This window comes from Ambystoma mexicanum, chromosome 7q (assembly GCF_040938575.1).
Source record: "Ambystoma mexicanum isolate Mex_15411 chromosome 7q, UKY_AmexF1_1, whole genome shotgun sequence".
Classification (NCBI taxonomy): domain Eukaryota; kingdom Metazoa; phylum Chordata; class Amphibia; order Caudata; family Ambystomatidae; genus Ambystoma; species Ambystoma mexicanum.
In genome coordinates, this window is record NC_090941.1 from 86,872,749 (window position 1) to 86,888,965 (window position 16,217).

Consider the following 16,217-nt stretch of genomic DNA (forward strand, 5'->3'; position numbering starts at 1 on the left):
ATACAAACATATAAATAGATACTCTTTGACTGGGGGAGAGGAGGGATACCCTGTACACCCCTCCCTGCACACAGTCTCACAACCACTTTGACTGGGACAGTTCAGCTGCTTCTCCACCCTTTATTTATATTTCCAAGATTGTGTTTGCTTATTAATATCACTTGAGGGTGCTTCTACCTCAGTAGGACAAAGCAGTCTTGTGTTTGTAAAAATGGCATCTCAGAGGCATTTAGTAGGATTCCGTGCTTTATTTGTGGGGGTGTTTGTCAGGGCTCAGCCCAGGCACTTATTTCGGAGCGCGGGCACTTATTGTCTCAGACTCATTTTGATTACGATGTCTTTTTTTGACAACTTTATTTTAACTGTCAGTCATTCGTAGTCACACAACAATCAACAACAGGGTGCACTGTCCATGGTCCTTGCATCCTAGGATGACTTGTTATTTCTGAACCTGATGACCCACCTGGGCAAGGCAGTGCTAGTTGCCCGTTTCCATGGATAACGATGAGTTGGAAGGTGACAACGCTGGGCGCTCATGCTGACCATTCCCCCTCACTGCTCCAGTCAGCCTGCGCTATTGCAACAACCAGCACCACTACCACAGCAGTGTGGGATGATAACACGACAGTCACCATCCGGCAACACCAACACGGTGGCAAGCTTAAGGGCACTTCCAAAGATGAGTGCCTGTCATGAGTGCCATAATACACTAGAAGATCTTGCGGCAGTGATTGACAGGAAAATTAATCACATCCGTACTGGTTTTTCATGCATTTATTGCTGTGTTTGCCATATGAAGATACCATGTCTTCTCTTTGTGGATAGAATGTATACGTGTTCCACTTGCCAACTATAGTATCAGAGCAACATTTGAATGATGATGTGTTTAAAGAAGTGCCTAAATTTGTATCTTGTTTCAAGACACGACTAGTAAGTAATGTTATTGTATGTTGATTGATGTCTATAAATTGCACATCTGCCTTGGCTAATGCATCCAAACCCCCCAATGAGCTACTGGATGTTGCAGTTTTAACTCCAAATATGCTGACACTGTGAAGAGCAGCTGAGGACGGTTGCAACAGTGACTGGAGGTGCCAGCCGCGATGTGTCAGAGGTGTACTAGAAAATATTTGGGGCATAGCCCTTATTTTATTTACAAATTAAGCTCTGGGGATACTCTGAGGGGTGCCAGAGACTGCTAGCATTCAAGGACATTAAGAAAACATCCAGGACCAATTCATAAAGTACCCTTGGCTGTTTTCATACCAATATAATTGAATTGGCACTGTGTTCAAAGAGCACCAGAATAAGACATTCTACACGCAGGCAGATTTCCATGTGTGAGTGGGGATGGGGAGCCCAGGGAAGAGAAGCAGCCAAACCCTCCCCAGGGCATTTTGGATGTGTGGTACTCCCAAAATATCCCCTGCTCAGGGTTTGGTTGGGTGTGCAAGGGCTAGCCTTCAAGTAGGATCAATTCCAGAAATGGCTACCTTGTCACCCAGAAGTTCTTTGGGCAAAGGTCTCATTTCCTTGGAACTGTTTGCTTGGATTGGCTGGTTTGTGTAGCTTGCGAGCTAAGTTTATATCATTTTGGTAAAATAATGAGTGTGGAAGAGCGTGAAGCAAACGGTTGCCACTGGGCCTGGTTTCAGGCTATTTGTGGGTTGTGTCTTGTGGCGTGTTAGGCTCATGTGTTTGGCATAGTACGTGTGCATGTGGTGTTAGGAGTTTTGCATAGGTGTTACAGCAACAAACAGGGGAGTGCGCTTATGGTCAGCAATGGACATGATGTAATTAGGACATTTCCTTTGGGGAGGTGGATTCTGGGAATATGTCCCCAGCAGTGTTGTCTAATAAACCAGGGAGGGTCTTGTAACCACAACACGGGCTTAGTATGTCATTCCACAATCAGGGCGGTTCCAAAAGAAACAAAGACTTTGAAGGCGGGCAGGAGGACAGGGTGGGCAGGATGTAGTAAAGGCAGGAAAAGGCAGCTGCACCCCTTCGGTCCATTTGGCTCATGGGTGACAGGTTACGGGGGCCAATGGAGGGCATACTATGCCCCCCCAGCATTAAGGGATGGAGTGAGAGGTGGAAGTCACTTGATGGAACTTGAGGGACGGTGGCTCAGGATGTGCAAGTAGCTATCGCAAAGGGTGCAGTGGCAGTTGCCTGTGAGTTGAAGGTGCAGGTATTGGTGTAAGGAGAGATTAGCACCGGTGATGGAGTAGAACAGAAAATGAATGGAGCAGCACCCGAGGGAGAGGTTGGAGGGCATGGGGCAGGTAGGTCAGGCAAGCAAAAAACAGCCAGCTCTTTCTATGCCAGGTGGTGCTGAAAGTGTAGCATTGTTTAATTGGGGGTCAGATTGGTACGATAGGGGCAGGATGGCTGCAGATCAAGGGCAGCCAAGTGTGGTTTCACGAGAATAGGCTGTTCAAAACCTCTCCCAATCTCTGGATGGTGTGGGAGAGTGGCTGGGTTACTAGGTGGTTAAATGAAAAATGGCTAGGGTGGGTGTCAACCCCACCTGAATTGTCCAAAGATACAATGGTCTGGGGTGGCTCCCCTGGCGATGTTTGGCAGAGGTCACCCAAGTGACCCCTGTTGATGGGCCCAGCAACTGTTGTGGGTGGAGGCGTTCAGAAATGTTGACAGATGAGCGGGATTGTAGCTCTGTTGCATTTTGGTTTATTGGAGTTAGTCGGACAAGGTAGAACTGAACAGGGGGAGGCAGCTTAGGAAATAATGGGTCTGGAATTGTGGGTGGAGGGCAAGGCTTAGCCATAGCACTAATGCGCAGCAGGAGTTGATGTGCCCTGCAGCAGGAAATCCTCTGGGTATGTGACGGTGGTCCAGCTTGGGGAAACTGATCGAGTGGACCAGAAGGGGAAAGCGCACCCAGCCTGGACAAATGGATCGAAGGACAAAGGATTTGAGTGGCTGAGAGTAATCATGGGCAAAGAGGTGAGTATAAAGAAAGGTGATTTACAGTGTATAGCAACGAAGGGTGCAGTGAGTGGAGTAAGGCAGGAACAGGAATTTTAGGCAGTGTCAATTGGAGTGTGAGGAGATAGAGACAAGGTGAACAAGGAAGTGGGTACGGAAGCAATGGAGATTTCCCTTCTGAGCTGGAAAGAAGGACCTCTTGTGGCAGCGACCTTAGACAAAGTGGGGAAAGGGATCAGGAAGTAAAAGGGGGTGAAGGGGAAATAAGTACACTAGATATTACTGTGAAAGGGGCTCTCAGGAAAGAGGTAGCCATACAATGGGATTACCAAACCGTTTGGGGGTCAACCTGTTGCCAGCCTCGAAAGTAAGCATGTGAAAAAGGGAATTTGCTGAACTATGTAAGCTGCATTACTAGGAGGTTTGGTGTAAAGGTGAGTCAATGGACGAGGAGAGAAATGCGCTAAGAAATTGGGTATCCAAGTGGCAATTGAGGATTCAAGCACTATATTTGTATTTTATACAAATATCCATTTGAAGCATTCTCCAGGCTGGGCATTGGCCCTTTTTAAGTATATGAACATCATAATCATACACAAAGCATAGATGAACTTCAGGGACCTGGCAGCAGTGTGCAAGGACAAGATGGTGGACTTAAACGATTTGGAAATTAACTTCTGCTTCACTATTGGCCCCTTCAGAGGATCCTGCATAGGAGTTTGTGGGATTGATACAGAACCAGCAGCAGAGGTGTGTTCTAGGATCCCCAGGGACCAGGTATATAGTGGTCTAGGTTAGCTGGAGGAGCTACCAATAAGCAACAGTATGGAACTCTGTAAGTTACAGATATTTTTTGAGGGATTTAAATTGTCCCTGCTAGTGGGGTGGTAGGCCAGACCATTGGCAGGAATATCAGACAGGCTATGTCAGGCATTATTCTCCACCTCAAGGTGTATTGTTGTGGTCTATAAGATGATTTATACGTGTACTATATTTTCTTGCAGAATATAAGCATTCTTCTAAAGCAGGATGTTAGATCATATTTTGTCTTTGCAAGTAAAGTGGTATGCAGAACAGTGGGCATGAGAATGAATCAAGAGCAAAGGAGCATTCCAGGTGGGTTCCATGGGACATGTGGTCACTTGGCATGTGAGGGCATTGCAGTTGGTGGAGAAATCCCTTCCACCATAATAATTGAGGAGCTATGGGACAGCCTGGGTGGAATACTTCGAGTAAGGGGCAAAGCGTAGATTGAGGCACAGTACAGCTATGGAAAGGAGAGAGGATGTGATGATGCTATTTATTATGTTCGAAATGTTGATAGCTGGGATGGTGGATGAGGTGATATTTTATGCTAAATGGAGGGGTTTGAGCTAGCAGAACATAAAATGGTCAGGTGAATGCTAGATGTCTTGGTGTTGGAAAGGTGATTCGGAAGTCTAAATGTTGAGAATCCCAGGTTTTACTACCAGAATGGAAGATCTATGCAGGGCAATCTGGAAGGAGACCATTTTCTGTCAATTTCTTGTGGCTGTTTTGGGCTCTGTGTGTGTAAGAGTTGTTGAGGGCAAAATATGTGGGCTTGGTGCGTTTGGAGAGGTCAGTTTAGAAGAACAGATGGTTGGTATAAACATTAGGAAAGGGGAATTGAATGGATCTATTGGTTTGAAACAGTATTGAAACAGTATTTTCTTATTGTATAAGCTCCTAATAAGCAAACAATAAATAAATAAATAAAAGGAGAAGGACATGGATTTTGTTGGATAGGTCAGGAAAAGGTGGCTTATGCCCAGTGAGAGATATATGGTGTGGGAAACACAATAGCGACCATTCAAAGTGGATATTTGCAATCATTAGGATGCATAAGCATTATTGTAGCGAAATGAATAGAAGTTCTTCGAAAGGCATTATAGAAGCAAGAACTGGGTGGAAAAGATCTTAGGACATGTCTTTATTTGGAATATGATGGCCATGCAGGGTACTGTGGTAGGTTTTGAAGAAAGGGAATAGAAGAAGCAAGCTGTCAGAGATCAAGGAGATATAAATATTTGTGTAGCCCCTACCACCCCCCCGCCCACACTGCTCCCCTGACCAGGTGCATCTACAAATTCCAGAAGAAGCAAAGTGAGGAAGATCCCACAAGTTTGGATCTGCAAACATTTGATTGTGAAATGGCTGGACAAGAAATCAGAGAGGAGTTCTTGTATTGTCATTTATGGAGGGAATGATGAGGTAGGTGAAATTTAGTTGAGTGTTATGTGGTCAGCTTTTGCCAAGGCTCTTCATTGGAAATATGGGGGGACCTCAAATTGTGGATCTGCATTTGCCACATAATTGTGGGGTGGGGCTAACATGCCCAAAATCAAAGGAAGGGGACTTGATATGGAGACAGACGTAATTGCCAAACAAGAAAGAAGTGTGCATGCTGGTTTTGTAGAGAGAGTTGGAGTGAAGATGCCATGGCAAATACCAAAAAAAGGCATTTTTTTGGAAATGGTGAAATTCTGTAAACATTTTAATTTTCGAGATTCTGGACCAAAAAACAAATAAAAATGAAAAGTATTGGCTTTCTTCTTCAAATAGGGTGGTGTACCATGGTTGTATATTGGGAATGTGTTGTACAATTGTTTAAGAAGTGATGGAAATACGAGTGGTAGTAAGGATGGCATCACCTGGCAATCACATAGAATTTAAAAAATAAGGAGGAAGATGAGGGCAGGTGCCTAGCTCAGAGCTCGGCGAAGTGTGTGGGCTTGAAAACCCCACAAAGGAGGATTTGGCTGAGTGTTGCAAGCAAATTTAATTTGCACAGCATTAAAATAGTTTTTGCCAATTTGGGGAAGTTCGGGAGGCATGTTGGGCCCAGCTTGGGTAACTTCAGGCTTGGCTATTACTCGTCAAGCATAGTTGGAATAAGAGGGGATTTTGGGGTTTGAGATACACTTGGGAGAAAGCATATATCGTTGGTGGAATTAAAAAGGCAGGGACTTTGAGAGGGGCACATCTTAGAGGAAGGCGTGTGCTGGTCTAGGAGGATTTTAAGAATTAGCTAGTCCATAGGTGGATTTTGTGTCTCAAAAAGCTTTGTTTGGATTGATCCTTTAGCACAAAACAGCACAATCACAGTCACAATTAATATATAACAAACCACAAACGGTAAATCCACGATAAAGTAAAACTATACACATAGTGAAGGATAAAAACAGGTTAGAATTAACAACTATGGGATTGGATTTCAACCTTGGGAGGAGAGCAGGGCTCGCAACCTCAATGTAGCCTATGAATAGTTTAAATCAATGCCTGACAACCTGCTTCTTAAAAGCTAGACACGATGGGCATACCTTGCAGAGGCAAATACCACATTTGACTCTAGTGTATTAGTGCGGAATTGCATTGATTCCCTCGTGGTTTTTAGCCCTTTGTCAAGGAGGAGTGGTAGTAAGTATCTGTGCCTAAGCCCCATTAAGAATGGACATAACAATTTAAAATGGGTCAAGGTTTCTTTAGCTTTTTTACAAAGTGGGCATAGACCAGTATTTTGAGACAACCAACGTCGTGTATACCAGGCAGTGCACAATATACCTAGTCTGAAACAAACATGCAGGGAGCGCTCATAAGGGGGATGAATTCCGTCCAAGAACGGTTTGCCATTTCCTATTGATTTGAAGTAGGAGGAAAACAGGACCATTTTTAAAAGCATACATTTGGGTATCTAAATTTCTAAATGTATTGCGTTTGGCAGTAAACTTGAGCTCAGCTATGAGTAAAGGGTGACACTCACTAGGGTTTTCCCTAGAAGTGTCTAGCACCTAACCCACACAATACATTTTTCACATGTACTACCCAGACCTGATTTGTTGCTCCTTCCAACTGCAGGAACTCTCTCAAAGCATCTTTATAGGGGGCTAAGCTCATGGAGGACCAAAGGCTCACTCAATACAGGGCTGTCCTAAGGGCAATCAGATGTGCCACAGGCAGTATTTAGTGTTCTAAGTAAATCTTCGCAGTTGGTGCATTTTCAGGCAAGAGCAGCAATTTCTTTAAAACAATATTCTCGACTGTGGATAATCATTTTGTATTGGCGAAAAACCCAGATCTCTGCGCCGTAAAGAGACACAGGCAGTGCTTGTTTGTCAAATAGTGGAAGGGCTGGTGTAATTGCCCCACTGCCATGGCTTGAGAAAAAAGACTGGATTGGCCCGCTATATTTACTTAGTTTGACCTTGGATTTGGTCAATTGGCCCGTCCACCCACCCACCTTGATAAACCTCAAGGTTGGAATGACCCAGTAAGTCCCTTTTCCGAGAACCCGGACCTGGAATGCGGTAAGGGGGTAGCCATGGTGCTAATAGCGCCATGGCTACCTCCTACCTCGTAATGAGGCCCCATGACTTTAGTTTTAAAGCTATTGAGCTCGAGACGAAGCTCCTTACATTTTGTCAAAAAGGTATTGAGGGCCACTTTCAGCCCAGCTGGACTAGTAGCAAGAATGGCCGCATCATCCGCATAAAATAAGGTGGGACATTTTTTTGACCCAATTCTAGTAGCATATAAGGCTCTGGCCTCCAATTCATGCACAATTTCCAGGATGTATAATAAGAAAATGAGTGGGGTCAGCACCCCTCTCAACACATCAAACTGATCGGTCAAGTACCCTCCCAAATCGCATTGCAAACATAGCCTGATTATGGACATGTAATAATTCAAAGGCATCAAGCAGTTCTTTTGGAATTTTATGTTTTTCCAAGGTAGGCCATGATAGTGCTCTTGGCATGGAATCGAATGCCGAAGGTCCAAAAACATGACATATAGCTTCATGTTTTGCAATTTTATATATTTCTGCATTAACAGGAACAGTAGAAAACAATGATCCACTGTGCCCCGGCCAGTTTGAAACCCAGCTTGGGCATTGCTAATAGGCCCTGTGTCATCTACCCATTTTTGAAGTTTTCCCAACAACACTTTCCCAAATGTTTTTTGGGTGCAATCGAATAGCGAGATCGGACGATAATTTTCAGGCTGGTCTTTAGGTCATTCTATGTGTATCAGTACTATTGTCGCCTACCTCCAAGTTTGTGGTACTTCTTTGGCACCAGTGGCAGCATTGAATACTCTGCATAAAGTTGGCACCCAGATAGCCATTTCATCACGGTAGAAATGTAGCGGAATTAGATCGGGCCCTGCTGCTTTCCCCCTTTTTGGGATCCTAAAGCCTCCCCACCTCCTTGTGTGTTGCAAGCATTACTTCCTGTAGGGAATGTGCAGCTGGCTCCTCACCGCAGTGCTGTGCAGTCTGCCTTCCCTGACCTGAATAAAGGTTAGAAAAGTGCCTTCTCCAGGCCATGCCCGAAATACAGCATTGCGGGGACTGTTTGCCACCCAACTTGCAAAGAGAGAGCAGCTTCCAACACTGGACCACATCCGCTTCTTCCATCGCCTCCCGAAGTGCGGGCCAAGAATCTTTTGCACATGCATTTTTTGATGCGCGCAGGAGGGCTTTGTGGTTTGCCCTCAATTGTTGAAGGGCCCCTTTATCTAGAGGATTTGTGGATCTGGCATACAGCACCAGATCTTTTTCGTTCTGTAGCATTCAGCTTTATACCAGATTTGTGCGCCTTTCTGCCCGAAAATCCCCATACTTCAAACAGGCCCCCAAGGTCCACCAATATGCGTTTTACACGCAAATAATTCCATGAATCAGGCTGTTTGTCTTTATATATATTGTGGACACAAAGGGTATCAAGTTTTTATCCAAGATCTCAAACTCTGTTATTATGATTGTTGCTGGGGCACTGAAATTGCAAATTTCACCCAAGTTAACCACTATCGCTGCGTAAACTTCAAACTTTACGCCTCTCTCAATCCAGCCTGGCCATTTTATTGATTTTCTGGTGTGCACCTTGACCACTACATGTTGGCAAGGCCCTGCCCCCCAAGGTCCACCAATCAGGTTACAACAGGAAGGGGACAGGGGTTTGTGGTCACCCTCCATCCTGTCAATAATAGACAGGTTCTGGATTACGGGCCAATGACTGGCCAAGTTAAATAGATAGTAAATGCACAAGGCTCCCTTTGGACCACTAAATGTCACAGCTGCTGGTTGGTCGCATGGCAATCTGCCCTTGCATGCTCTAAGCAACTATGCATGCTGACTCAACCGCGGCTTTATGGACCTTTTTAGGGGGGGCAGATGATAGTGGTGGAATTGCCAGTACAAGATCCTGGTCTTCCCAAAGATCTTTTGTACTTGCCAGGGGTTCCTCCTGGAGGTTCAAATCCCCTGCTACCAGTATGAACTGGCTGTTCGAATTCAGAGGAATGTTAAGGTTGTACGGATCCTGTAACTTCAATAGGGCCTCTAAGCTAGACTTCACGTTTGGCCTATTATATAAGTCTACCTCGGGAGCCTTTAGTTGCTGTGATTGTGGTAGTCACATAATCCTCGAAGGCGACTGTCTCTAATGCCCATGTTTCCTGGAACAGAATGACCTGATGCTCTCTAATAAAGTTGCACCATGCCGGGTGATAGGTAGATTTTAGTGTGTTAACAGCAATAAACTGTGCTGCCATTGTTTGTGAGCTTTGACCAGTCACATTCACTCAACTGTCATCTGTGATTAGTGCTAACACGCATAAAGAGGACACCAGAGGTGGGAGGCAGCAGAGTCCCAATCTGGGTATTTGGGGTAATAGTATGGACCGGGCCCCCTCCTGCGAGTGTTTGGGAGCAATTGGTTTGGACTGAAATTACAGAAAATTCTAGAGATGGGCAAAAACTTGCACAGCAGTTTTTGGCCCACCAACAGCTTAATAATTGTGATCCCCCTTCCGGAAATAATGATTTGGGGGGCATTTGTGTGACAGGTCAAGGTCATTTGTGGAGGGGTTATTATTGATGTAAAATTGATTTGGTGCTGGTATGACAGGTCAATGGACTAGTCAGTCGCCTGAGGGGCTGCCGGAGTTGCGAGTTACTGTGAGTTCCGTTATTCAGTAGTAGAGGTAGTTTGTGGTGTTTTGGGGAGAGAGGCGATTTCGAATAAAATGTTGTCTGTAGACACAGACGTTGATTTGAACGTATTTATTTGAAGAAAAATAATTGTCAGGTGGTCTGTAACTCTAATTCATGTCTTTTGTTTGACAACAATATTGATTTGTCTCAGTGTTTCTAGGATCTTTGACCTTAACAATCAGTTTCTCAATATTTGTTATACATTTTTGACAAAGTAGTAAATGTTTCTCCTTAGCCTTACTTTCTCAACGCCTTTCAGAACTTTGGAATTCAAGTTCCAGCTTGCAACATTTCTTGGTTCAGCTAATTTCTCCATGGCCCCATGAAATTTTGTCTCTAAATTCCAGCATGCAGTGTTTTCCTTTAGGCTTGGTTTGTCAATGGTTCCAGGAACTTGGACTATACATTCCTGCAGGCATTGTTGCACTTGGGGCAGCAATATCCATGACTGTTCAGAACTCACTCTCTTGATTCCAAACAGCACCTCTGCTTTACTATCACTCATTTTGGTGACCTCACTGTGATTTGTCAAGGCTGTCCACATCTGTACTGTGTTCTTCCCATTGGAACTTCTCTCCTCTAATTCTCTGTGCCCAGAGTCTTCACTCTAATCTTGGTACCAAGCACCTCTGCTTTACCTTCTCTAATTCTGCTTACTCACACTACCTTCCCCGTCAGGAAATATTCTGGCAGCTCTGTGTGGTGCTGCATCTGGCAATTCACCCACGCTTCTTGTTCCAGACTCTCATACGTAGCAGTTTGTTTTGAGGAAATGTTGGGGTGACTTTGGATCTCAACCACCTGAGTAGCATCCCTATATCTGACATTCCCCAGCATTCCACTCCATGGCTGGTCCTGTACAATTCAAAACAGCTTGCTCGGCTTAGCTTGCAAGGTACTTTCCACAGGACTTCTTCTCACCTCTCATTCACCGCTTCTGCCACTTGATCTTCACCCCTCCTATTAGTCATTTTACAGGTCACTTGGTCTTGCTTTTAGCCCACAGTGCAAAGAGCTAAATCACACATCTATGAACATGGTATAAATACCTTCATGCTGTGTCTGTCTTGCCATCACTGATGACACTTCACAACAGGAGGGAGAGATGGGCCTGCCTGGAGTATGCTCAGGATATCCCAGGGAATAGTTGGACAGGGATGGAGTAAGAGGGGATATTTTGGTAGAATTCTATTATTGTGGGAGGGTGGTGATGCGATCGAACCTGGGGGAGGTGGGCAGAGTTCGGTTCATTAGGGCAATTTAGTATGTTAATGGGGATAAAACCAAGTGTTTGTGGGCTTTGGCCTGTCACATTAAAGAAACCTTTTCCACTTATATGGTGTATGTGCTTAGTCCTATCTCAAAAAAACGAATGCATTTACTGGATGTTAATTTTGGGGTCTGGAAGACCCAATTATGTCAAAAATAAGTCCCTCATCAAGGTGTATCCGTGATTGGGGACTAACAGAGATTTTCATGTAAGAAATATAAATAGTTACATCTCAGTGGTTTGACAAAAGGCTAAAATCATGCTGCAGTAGTCATGGTCAAGTCGTCCAGGTGAGTATTTCCCATCATTTTGGTGTCAATCTGCCAACAGCAGCAAGAGTTCTAGCAATAAAGTACACTTTATTTATTATTGGCCTGGAGATTTTCAGGGGTTTATGCTTAGTGCGTAGGTGTACTGCACTCATTTGATTTTATAACCTTTTAGCAAAAAAAAACGGTTCTGTGGACAGACATGAGAAACACTTTTAATCAATTGTTGAAATTCAATGATCCTGTAAGCCGCTGTTCCGACGCTTATCGATTGATGTGCCTTGCACTCTAAAGTAAACCGCGCTGAGAATGGGCGTGTGTGCCTGTCTGACATACCCCGGAGCAGACGTTGGGCTAGAGTTGGTGTGCTGCTGCATACTGGGACCTACTGTGCTCTCTCCCCACCTGTTGCCTCACCATGGCGTGGTGCAGTTTGTTGCAGTGCAAAATTGAGGACCGGTCCCTCTACAACCACATTGGTGAAACAGTGTGGAATTGTATCAGGAACAAAGCTTTACCAAGCCACAAACCCACATACAAATTTAGAGTGTTTCAGGAATCCGTTAAAAGGGGTTGGAGACTCCAAATGTCATGTAGCCAGTATTGTCCTGAAGGTCCTAACAGGTAACTATGCAGAATTTGGTGCAGATTGGTGAAACGGTGTGGAATTGTATAAGGAACAACGCATTGCCACAAACCCTGCTACAAACCCACACATGGTCACTTTTATAAATATGGAAGATAGATGGTGTTAAGATTATCTTGCTTGATGTGCATAGAACACGTTCCTTTCATTGCTCATTACAAGTCACCAGGAATTGTTCCGAAATCACCATTCATGTTCACTCCAAGAATGACAATTTTCTCATGATCAGATTCTAAATGAATTCTTCATTCCAATGCATTTCAGTGGAGGTTCCATTTTCACTGGCATTATAATTGCTGAGGAGCGTTGTGAAATGTTTCCAATGGTCCTAATCTATGTATTTTCCAATAATTTGTATTGTAAGCAAGTTATTGGTGTTGGACTGTTAGAACACACATACCTGGAAACCTTTACATTTTCCTTGCAATGAAATCTGCGTACAGACCTTCTTTGCCAGAAGGCGTTCCCCGACAGGCCGCTTTATTTGCAAAACGGGCGGTTGGGAATTGACGCATGCACTTTTTGTGCATGGCCGGGGGACTAATCAGAGAGAGGAATGGAATGCATGTAAGGAGTGGCACAGAGTTGAAGGGGGGGGCTGAGTTTTTTTTTATAGAGGAGAGATGGTGAAGGGGATTGGTTCAGGAAGAAGGGATGAGGGAGTTGTGGAAGGAGGTGTGCCTAAGGGGGATCGGAAATTGCGGGGGTGTTCCACGCACACCAGAGTAGAGGGGAGAGGGAAGGGGTCGATGGGAGGCAAAGCGGGGTGCCCACACAAGTTGAGGATCAGGGGTGTAGTAGGGCACCGAAGAAATTGCCTGCAGCACAATGCGTTGTGAATGGGTCGTTTTATATCCCTTGCTTCAGACAAGTGGGGATGGTAAATTGATGTAATTTATCACCCTCCGAATATATACTGATAGCTTGTAGGTATTTAATATATTGTAGGGGGCATGTAGTTCATACGTGCAATGGAGTGCTTTACAGAGAAAACTTTCCATATCAGGAGCCACTCTAATATGATATTCTCCATATAGAGTGGTATGGTGAGAGGTATCTGGATTAGGCCATATTACAGGAAGCCGATGTGATCGAAAGGTGGTCGAGAACCCCATAAATCAGACAATAATATACAACACACTACACACCCTTTTTCGTTACATACTTATATAGAATGCAGATATTTACAATTTAAAATAACCACCAGCCCCCAAAATATGCATTATATCTTAACTTCCATGACATTTTAAGAAGCATAACAATAATGGGAGAGGGCTAATGTCCATTGTCAGCAATGATCAAAAGCTTAGTGAGATTTTCTAGGAGGCAGTGAGCTGTGCTCGAGTATGCTTAAGCTGTCAGTCAGTGTTTGGTATGGTAAGCATGATAGAAGAATATGTCCTAGCAAAGATTATAAGACATACAGGCCCTGATTCACAGAACGGTTTTCCAATGGGGGTGTTGCCATTATAAAACGCTTCTGTGAATTAGGCCCACAGTGTTTTGTTGGTTTTTGTGGTTGTAGGCCATTTTGCTGCGGTAGATCTATCTATTGTGGTTAGCAGCAATGCTACTGAATGCCTGCTTGCTGGAACCTTTGCCCATATAATGTATTCCATCCATAATTGCCATATTACTGCCTGTTAAGAATATGCTTAGTTCTTGCTCAACGAGTGATGCATTAATTAGAATCAGGAGGGTCCATGTTTATCTAATGCAGAACTACTGAAAATCTTTCATGAGGTCATAGCATCTATCCCTGTTGCTAACTAAGCCTGGTGGTATCGTGATAAAGGTCCCAACTGAGCATGCACAATGCTGCGATTTGGAGTGCCACAGTGCGAGGCAGGAATTATTCTTCATCCTGAGACACTCCTATCAAAACCTTAAAAACTGGGGGGAAAAGGCTTTTGAAAATGGTAAATGAATTTCACTTACAGTGGCATTGTAAGAGAAAAACAGTTATACATTTTGGAAGTTGGTTACAACAGGGTCCCTGGAAACTAGGAATATGGTACATGGTAGCATCAACAAAGAAACATGGCTTGAGCACTATTAAACATTGTATAAGGAAATGCACCTAATGTTTGTATAAATGGTAAAAGGCAGAGTTCTGGATGCCTTGTGCTTCTTTAGGAAGGATACATATCCAGACAGTTGATTGGCTGAAAACCATTTGGTTTTTATTGTTATAAAGCAGACATGTGGTCTTGTGTGGTCAGCCGACAAGTCTTTCGACCTCTAGGGTCCTTTTCAAGGCTAGTGTATTAGGTTGATGCCCGAACATGTCCTGGTCTGTTCAGTCCTGTATAGGCCGTAGTGAATAGGCGCGTTGGTCTGCCTCTGAAAGTCTGAATTTAGAGTCCTGGTACGCTTCATATTCTGCTTCGTCTGTGGGAATGCTGCGTCTCTGTGAGCCGACACCAATGTTTGTATAAATGGTAACAATCTGCCACTAGATGGGCAAGATCATGCCGAATGTTTACAGTTTGCTATGCAGAAGATATACGCTGCGATTGTTAATCAGAACAGTGGAAGGCATCAGGTCCAGAAAAGATCCAGACAAGATCCCAGTTGATATTTTTTAAGTTAGAGCTCAGTACATCACAGTGTATGTCCCTTTCTTCTTTCGTTGATGCAATGCCATTGCAAACTTATTCTGTGTACCGAAGTGCAGGGCTAAAGCACAAACAGTGCCCATTTATAAGAAAGGGGGAGGGTGGAGCCATAATTTATCAACCAATCTCACTCCTCGATGCAGCAAAGAAGATATATGCCAGAGTTTTGCTTGGCCATTTACATAATTGAGTAGAGGAAACAAATGCTGGGTTCCTCCAATGTGGCACAAGTACCGTTGACCAATGCTTTCGGTTGTTTTTACTGTTGAAGAAATATGTATTTCTGAGTAAATTAAAGTTATATGTGATGTTTGTTGACCTACAGACAGCAGTCTACTCATTACTTGCTAATACTGAAACTTCTGTGCGCTGGAAACTTACCTGTGATATTACTCGCTTATTCACTGTTCATACAGGAGTTTGTCAGAGCTGTGTCCTTGATCCTACCCTTTTCTGTTTATTTATTGATGCTTTGACAGAATCTATTGCCCAGGAGCCCGATCGATGCCCCAATGTTGGGTAATGAAAAGATCCCCCTCTTTCTTTTTTCAAATGATGCTATGACTCCAATTGGGTTGAAGAAACAGCTTAACAGGCTTTACGATTTTTGTTAGAACAAAGGTCAATGTCCTAAAACTAAATCCATGGTTTTTCACTCTGTACACAAAAAGGAGCCCAAGCTTCAACTTCTTATTGATGGAATGGCAATTGAGGAAGAAACAAGCTCTCGACATTACGTTTACGAGTAACTGTAAATAGAACCATCAGCTTGAGAAATCACAACTTGCTCTGGAAAGATCTCGTAATGCGATAGCAAGAGTCTCCAAAATCCATGGAAATTGTACTTTCTCTGCCACTTTAGAAATGTGCAAACTGCAAGAGAGGTCAACAGCCCTTTACAAGGCTGTGAATCTAGAAGTGAAAGAGAATGCATTTTTGAAGGGGGTGTTGGGATTACCTAAGGGAAACCTGAATATATTGCTTTGTATTGAAATTAATCTGGTGATATTGCAGAGGTACTAGAACTGTAGTCATTACTCAAGTGGATTTACTTGTGGGCTCCTCCTGCTCTTAAACATAGAGAATGTCTGATGGATCTGTTTCAACATAAATTATTACATTATTTTTAAATACTGTTAAGGGCAATTGCCTTACCCTATTCTGTATGAAGTTGGTAGCGCTCCTCCACTCGCTTAAGCCATATGCAAATGTGTCAGAATGAAACATCTTTTACATTTGTGTTATCTGCAGTTAGACACCATTGGCAGGTTGGCCATTCACTGGAGCAATCCATTGTTTGAAGGCTCCTTTTAGTTCCGTTAGTACCAGACCAGAGCTTGTGAAACCCGCAATGTGAAGCTGTATTCCAAAAGAATGGCATCAGATCACATGCAGATATTTGGTGCATGAAATTAAAGGACAAGCAAGATGGGTTCTTGCACCAGGCTGG